Below are 7904 nucleotides of genomic sequence, written 5' to 3'. Positions count from 1 at the left end.
CCCTCCTGCTGGCTAGGCATGCTCGGAAAGCTCCCTGCCCAGGCTCCGGGTGCGTTCCAGAGCCCTTAGGACCCAGCCGCGGGACCTGGGATGCGGACAGACAGAAAGCACCTGGCCACAGTGGTTGTGATGGGTACACACATCCTCCTGCGGCTTGGGATTGTGAGCTAACATGCTTCATCACACCCCTAGGATGAAACTACACCCCCCTGCCCCCGGCTGCAGGGCCTTGGCTTTGCTGGGCATGGGCGTGTAGCTGATCCTGCCGGGCGCTTGCTGCTCTGGCCTCTGCCCACAGGGCCGTCTCTGCCAAGGTCGGCCTAGGGCCCGGGAGCTCAGACCCACATTGGCTGCTGCTCCCGCACAGGCCACAGAAGAGCCCCACCCAGCTGCCAGTGGGACCTCCGGCTCGGCTGGGGTCCCACCACAGAAGGCACAAGGGGGTTAGGCCGGATTCCCACCTAATGCAGATCAGGCCCTGGCAGCAGTGGGAAGAGGGATAGCAGAATGAGAGTGCAGGCCCCATAGAATCATAGAACCATAGAGCTGGAAGAGACCTCAGAAGGCCACCAAGTCCAGCCCCTTGCCCTAGGCAGGACCAATTCCAGCTAAATCAACCCAGCCAGGGCTTTGTCAAGCCGAGACTTAAACACCTCTAGGGATGGAGACTCCACCCCCTCCCTAGGGAACCCATCCCAGTGCTTCCCCACCCTCCTAGGGAAATAATTTTTCCTAATATCCAACCTGGACCTCTCCCACCGCAACTTGAGCCCATTGCTCCTTGTTCTGCCATCTGTCACTACTGAGAACAGCCTCTCTCCATCCTCTTTGGAACCCCCCTTCAGAAAGCTGAAGGCTGCTCTCAAGTCCCCCCTCACTCTTCGCTTCTCCAGACTAAACAGACCCAAGTCCCTCAGCCTCTTCTCGTAGATCATATGCTCCAGCCCCTGAATCATTTTGGTTGCCCTCTGCTGGACCCTCTCCAATGCGTCCACATCCTTTTTGTAGTGGGGGGCCCAGAACTGGACACAATACTCCAGATGTGGCCTCACCAGAGCCGAATAAAAGGGAATAATGACATCTCTGGATCTGCTGGCAATCCTCCTCTTAATGCAACCTAATATGCCATTAGCCTTCTTGGCTACAAGGGCACCCTATTGACTCATCTCCAGCTTCTCATCCACTGTAACCCCCAGGTCCTTTTCTGCAGAACTACTACTTAGCCATTCGGTCCCCAGCCTGTAACAATGCTTGGGATTCTTCCATCCCAAGTGCAGGACTCTGCACTTGTCCTTGTTGAACCTCATCAGATTTCTTGTGGCCCAATCCTCCAATTTGTCTAAGTCACTCTGGACCCTATCTCTACCCTCGAGTGTATCTATCTCTCCCTCCAGATTAGTGTCATCTGCAAACTTGCCGAGGGTGCAATCCATCCCCTCATCCAGGTCATTAATAAAGATATTGAACAACACTGGTCCTAGAACGAACCTTGGGGCACTCCGCTAGAAACCGACCAACATCCTGACATCGAGCCGTTGATCACTACCCGCTGGGCTCGGCCTTCTAGCCATCTTTCTATCCATCTTACCGTCCATTTATCCAATCCACATTCCCTTAACTTGCTGGCAAGAATATTGTGGGAGACTGTATCAAAAGCCTTGCTAAAGTCAAGGTATATAACATCCACTGACTTCCCCATGTCCACCAAGCCAGTTACCTCATCATAGAAGCTAATCAGATTGGTTAGGCTCTACTTGCCCTTTGTGAATCCATGCTGACTATTCCTAATCACTCTTCCCTCTTCCAAGTGCCTCAAAATGGATTCCTTAAGGATCCCTGCCATGATTTTTCCAGGAACCGAGGTAAGACTGACCGGCCTATAGTTCCCTGGATCATCCTTCTTCCCTTTTTTGAAGATGGGCACTACATTTGCCTTTTTCCAATCATCCAGGATTTCTCCCGATCTCCACGATTTTTCAAAGATAATGGCCAAAGGCTCCTCAATGACATTTGGCAACTCCCTCAGTACCCTCAGATGCAATAAGTCCGGACCCATGGATTTGTGTATGTTTAGCTTTTCTAAATAGTTCCTAACCTGTTCTTTACCCACCAAGGGCTGTCCATCTTCATCCCATCTTGCATCACTTAGCGCATTAGTCCAGGAGCTGACCTTGTCCATGAAGACAGAGGCAAAGAAAGCATTGAGTACTTCAGCTTTCCCCACATCATCTGCCACTAGGTTACCTCCTTCATGCATTAGGGGCCGCACACCCTCTCTGATCACCTTCTTCTTAACATGCCTGTAGAACCCTTTCTTGTTATCCTTCACATCCTTAGCCAGTCTCAATTCCATTTGCGCTTTCGCCTTCCTGATAACCCCCCAGCATTCTCGAGCTATACCTTTAAATTCCTCCCTGGTCATTTGTCCAAGTTTCCACTTTTTGTAAGCTTCCTTTTTGTGCTTAAGTTCACCAAGGATTTCCCCTGTAAGCCAATCCGGTCTCCTACCACGTTTGCCTCTCTTGCTGAACGTCGGGATGGTTTCTTTCTGTGCCTTCAATAAGGCTTCTTTAAAATACTGCCAGCTGTCCTGGACTCCTTTCCCCTTTATGTTAGCATCCCAGGGGATTCTGCCCATCAGGTCTCTGAGGGAGTCAAAATCTGCTTTTCTGAAGTCCAAGGTGTGTATTTTACTACTCTCTTTTCTTCCTTTGGTCAGGATCCTGAAATCTACCATCTCATGATCACTGCGTCCCAGGTTGTCACCCACCTCCACTTCCCCTATTAGTTCCTCCCTGTTTGTGGGCAGAAGGTCAAGCTGTGCACGGCCCCTGGTCGGATCCTGCAGCACTTGTACCAAGAAGTTATCCCCAACATTCTCCAAAAACTTCCTGGATTGCCTGTGTACTGCCGTATTGGTCTCCCAACAGATGTCAGGGTGATTGAAGTCCCCCACGAGAACCAGGGCCTGCAATCTGGAAGCGTCTCTCAGCCTGGCTCTGGCTCTCCTTCCAGCACCCAGGACCCCCTCCCGCCGGCGCTACTGCAGGGGAGGAAGGCTTTGCTGCAGGTAGCAAAGGGACGTCACTTGCATTTGGCAAATCCCGTGGCAGAGGCAGTCAGACACACACCAGCAATGCTGTCCTTTGCGGCTCCCCCCCCCTCACCCCTCCCCGGCTTAATTAAAGCTCAAGAAACAAGCCCCTGGAGGGTGCCTTCCCCAGCCCTGCCTGCCTTGCTTTAATTAGCAGGGAGATTGCCCGGAGCTCCTTGTTTGTCTTTACTTTGCTTGTGCAAACACCACCTGGCAAAGCCCTTTTAGGTGGTGGTGTTCAAGGGCCCAGCTTTTCGGTCTGCTGGCCAATGTGTGTGTGGGGGGGAGGGAGAGGATCATGGTTTTGGGCTGACCTGAAACAAACCAAAAACGAGACATTTTGTCCAAAGGAAAAAAGTAGAAAGAATGTCGTTTTGGGTCTGGGGAGATAGTTTGGTTGGGGGGGTGAAATTAACGTTTCTTTTTGGCTGAGCCGGACGATCTGGCTGGAACTGCTGGGACTTGAGTACTTGGAGCCTGATTTGAAATGTCCCGAGCTAGCAGGTGCTCGTCCCTTCCCGAGAGACACCGCACCCCAGCCCGAGACAGCTCAGCCGGGGTGACAGGTCCCCCGCAATTTCCTCCTAAAGTCGCAAAACCAAACGGCCAGTCGATTTGTAGATCGCAAGGCCAGGAGGACTCACGTGGCCTGATCCAGCGCTCAACGACACCTTCCCACGGTCTCCCCAGGCCTTTGGCTAAGGCTGAAGCATTTCCCCTTATTCCCGGAGAAACCCCCTGTGTGCTGACACCAGGGAGCGCTGGCAGCCAGTCGGGCCCTGTGGAAGAGCTGGGCTCGGCCGGCGCTCTGCTCCGTGAAGAAAGCGCTGCCTGGCTCCATGCCACTGGAGGACGGGAGTCGCATGTGCAGTGTGATATTAACCTGCCAGTGCCTGAGGGGTCCCGACTGGGATTTCTTTTTCTCCATCCCTCCCACTCTAATTCTCCCCTGCTCGGAGTTTGGAGCAGGCAGTGTGGAGTGGGAAGGATGCAGTGGGGTTGGATTTAGCCCTGTGAGCCACGGCCATCCTGCTTCTGTTATCCCCCTACAATGGCACCCCTGCCGGGGAGAGCGTTGGCCCCCAACATCCCCGAAGGGGTAGCGCTGCAGCAGGAGGGGCTGCCACGGCCTGGCTCCTTAGGGAAGGCTCCTCTTTGCAAGACGGCCCAGGAGAAGAGCTGAGGGCTGAAGAGACCAGAGCCTTGGAGGAGCTGGGATTCCTCCTCCAACTCCGTCTCCAAGATAGACAGCTGCTCCCCGCCCTGGCCTGCTCCCAAGATTGGCATGGAGGGTGCGGCTTGATGGAGCAGCCCCGGAGCTGTCCCCTCCCGTGCGGAGCACAGCTCGGGGAGGGGGGCCTGGACTGCGAGTCTAGCACCAGCTGAGGTCCCCTCGGAGCTGGGCCGCACCGTCAACGTGAGCAGGGCTGCCCCCACGGCACCAGTCCAGCAGCCAAGCCTCAGCCGAGGACACAGGCCCCAGCTCTGCCCCCTGCGTGGCTGGCTCCCCCCGACCCCGGGCTCCCCGCACCAAAGGGAACCCCGCTTAGGCAGCTGCGCTAGCTCCGGTAGGGCGACCTGGCCCAGGCCCTTGGCTTAGCATCGCCCAGGGCAGGGGGGCAGGCTTTGGTCTGCGTGCCAGGCCGGCCCAGGCTGGTGCTCGCTTCCTCTCCTGCCAGCACACATGAAAGGACGCCTGCCAAACAGACCCATCCCTCCCAGCGCGTGTGGGTTTTTCTCCAGCCTTGGACGGATCCTCCCGCCTGTGAAACCCCAAGGAACCGGGAACAATTCCTCATTGTGCTGCCTGGCAGGGGAGCGGCTCGGAGTCGCCCCCCGCCCGCTGGCTGGGGTTTCTGCTCAGCCCAGCCGTGCTCCGTGGGATCCCTTTCCCCTCTCTCAGTCCCAGCAGGCCACGCTATTGTGTGGGGCCAGGGGCTGCAGGAAGGAACGAGATGCTATCGGCCTTGGGGAGTTCACGCAGCGAGTGAGCTCATGCTGGACCCCGGGGCCAAGCAGCCGCTGCTGGCTGCTACAGAACCGCATTCCCTCCGCCTGAGGCCTGGAGAAACTGCTCCAGGCCGGTGCGCCTGGGCTGGGGGTGGCTGCCCCGCTGCCATGGCCCATGGGCCCCGCTCTCGGACAGCCCTGCCCTCCTCTAGAGTGGGGGGGGCCTGCCAGGGAGCCGTGGGAACGTGTCCAATTCCCCACCTGTCAGCCCCGTCGCTTCTCGCGGCTCAGCCCTGCCCCGGCCGGGTCTCCGCGCCAGCCCCGAGTTTTGCCCACCTCTGATCTGCCAGCACTCAAGGGCCCCTTTACTTCCAGAAACAGCAAGAGCCCCACCCAAGCAGGGCGGGAGTACAGAGCTGGGGGGCAAGGCTAGCGGTAGAGCATCGCTGTAATACACGGACACAGAGCCAGAGCATCAGGCCCGCTGCCCGGCCCGGACCCCCCGCCTCATTCCAGCACACCAGGGCCTGCTGAAGTGTGAAGGGGGGGTGGCCCGGGGCCTGTCTCCCACCCCGGGGTGCTAGGAGCCGTGTCTTCAGCAGTAGGAGCACCCAGTTCCCTCGCCGTCCTATCAGCTCAGCAGCGGCCCAGCTCCTAAGTCGCTGGCATTCCGATGGGCAGCCCTCGCCAAGCAGGCACCACCTCTCCCTGACGGGTCACTCTCCCTGCCCCGGCATGGGGCACAAGGGCCAGGCCTGAGGCGAGCCCCCAGCCAGGCATGGCCCCCAGGGTTTCAGCACCGCGGGCGGGGGGCGGGCGCTAGTTCCAAGCTGGAGCCGGCCCGCCTGCTCCGTGTAGGATCCCAGCTGCGGAGCTGGGCCGGCGCCAGGAGGCGGCGATTTGGACGCCACTTCAGAGCCACGGCGGACACCCTGGGAAATCTGTGACCGGGCGCTTTGGCGGCGGCTTTAAAGGGACTCGGGAGGCCACCGACCCGGAGCCCGTCACACGCAGCATCAGCTTGTGCAGCGCAGAGACCCAGGCAGCAGCTGGGGGAGGGCGAGGACGGGAGAGCCAAGGCAGATCCCACGGGACAAGTCAGGGGATGGGACAGGGCCAGTCCCGGCCAGCATTAGATGTTCACTGATTCTGGCCCCCGGCCCTGTCCCAGGCTCCATCTGTCCCTGCTAATGAAACCCGGCCGCAATGGGGCCGTCTGCCTATGGGCGTGGGGGGAGCTGCTCAGATTTGGAAGGCAGGCAAGTTGGGGCCCAGCGATCAGACAGTGTGGAAAGTCACCTGACAGCTACGTCCACGGGCGGGGGACCAGGCACTGCTCTCAGGAAACGAGGTGAGAAGAGAGAACAGTCCTGGGGATAAGATCTGTCCTCTTACCACCCCCGGCCCTTGCTGCAGGGAGACGGGGGTATGGCCATGCAGATTTCTGAGCCTACTAAAAACCCGTTCAGCCACCTCTATGGGACTGAACGAGAACGGCTCAGCTGTGTGTCATAGGCCCCACACTGCTAACAGAGATTCTCCCTTAGCTCCCAGACTTACCATTAAAGTACAAATGGCCACAGTGACAGCTGTTAGGTGCCTATCGTACATCACTGTTCCTTTGGGAAGGGGGGTTTAAAAGGCTTACCTGGGCCAAGGCTGCCTTCTCCCTCACAGCCAGCCTGTCTCTCCCGTCTCTGGGTGGGGTTATGCTAATGAGGGGGTGGAGCCTATCTATAGCCAGGAATTGAGCCCACAAGACTGTAGGACTGACCAGAGAGTTCCGATTGGTTGGTTTTCTACACCCTTGCCTTTGATTGGAAGCTTCCTGCAGCAGGGTTCTCCGGTTGTTTTGTACAGCACCTGATCCATGACTGGGATCCTACCACCATACAGGCAACAACGCTCTCCAGGGGTCAAAGACTCCACCACGCACAGCACACTGCTGGCTGCCCCCCCGCCCGGACAGGCCTGTTTATGTTACTCCTTTTCCTGCTCACTTTGATCATCATAGCGCTTGCCAAAAATAAACACCGCGGAGCTGCACCCAAGCCGGCCGACCGCTGGACTCTCTCCCCTCCCCTGCACCAGGCTACAGGGCCGCTTCTCAAAGCCCTAGCTGACGGCCAGCCAGTTACTCATAGGAAGCAGCTAGCGCCAGCAAAGATCTTTGATCCGCCCCCCTGCAGAGGCCGGAGGGAGAGGGCATGCCGGATAACACACACCACACTACCGCTACATTCCCGTCTTACAGTGCTCTGCAAAGCAGCACCTGGATACAGGCTTTCTGATCCTTCCACCTCATGCTGGTGCTTAGCCATAAGGAAGTTAGCCCAGGGCTAGGTCAGTTTCATTTTACACATGGGGAAACTGAGGCCCAGAGCAGCTCCAGGAGTGATTCCCCCAAGGCCACGCAGTGAGTCAGTGGCAGAGGGCGGACCAGGGCTAGAGTCCAGCCCGCGTAGCCCAGAAAGGCTTGCTTGGTAGATTGGAGGGGAGCCTTCAGGTTCTGTGGAACCTGCCCAGCCCGCCCCCCGCCCCGCCCCAGCGGCTCACGTTTTCCCCTGTGGTCTCGGTGCTTTCCTGCAGAGCAAAGCCACCCCGGCGCTGGCTCGCTGGGTGTAACTAGGAATCAGTCTCACCAGTGCTTGGTTCTGTCTCTGATCCGCCTGGGCAGCTGGAGGAAAGCCAGTCTTTCACACGCGGGGGGGGGGGGGGAACCCTCAAAGTGACAGCCAGGAGCCAAGAGTATGGGGAAGGTAATCTGCCAGCACAGAATGAGCAATGGTCCATTCCGTGGCCTTCTGGGTACCATGGCAGGACAGTGGGTACCCCAAGCCAGATGAGAGTGCCCTTCCTC

The sequence above is a fragment of the Pelodiscus sinensis genome, chromosome 11, assembly GCF_049634645.1.
Source record: "Pelodiscus sinensis isolate JC-2024 chromosome 11, ASM4963464v1, whole genome shotgun sequence".
Lineage (NCBI taxonomy): Eukaryota > Metazoa > Chordata > Testudines > Trionychidae > Pelodiscus > Pelodiscus sinensis.
This window is presented reverse-complemented; position numbering follows the sequence as displayed.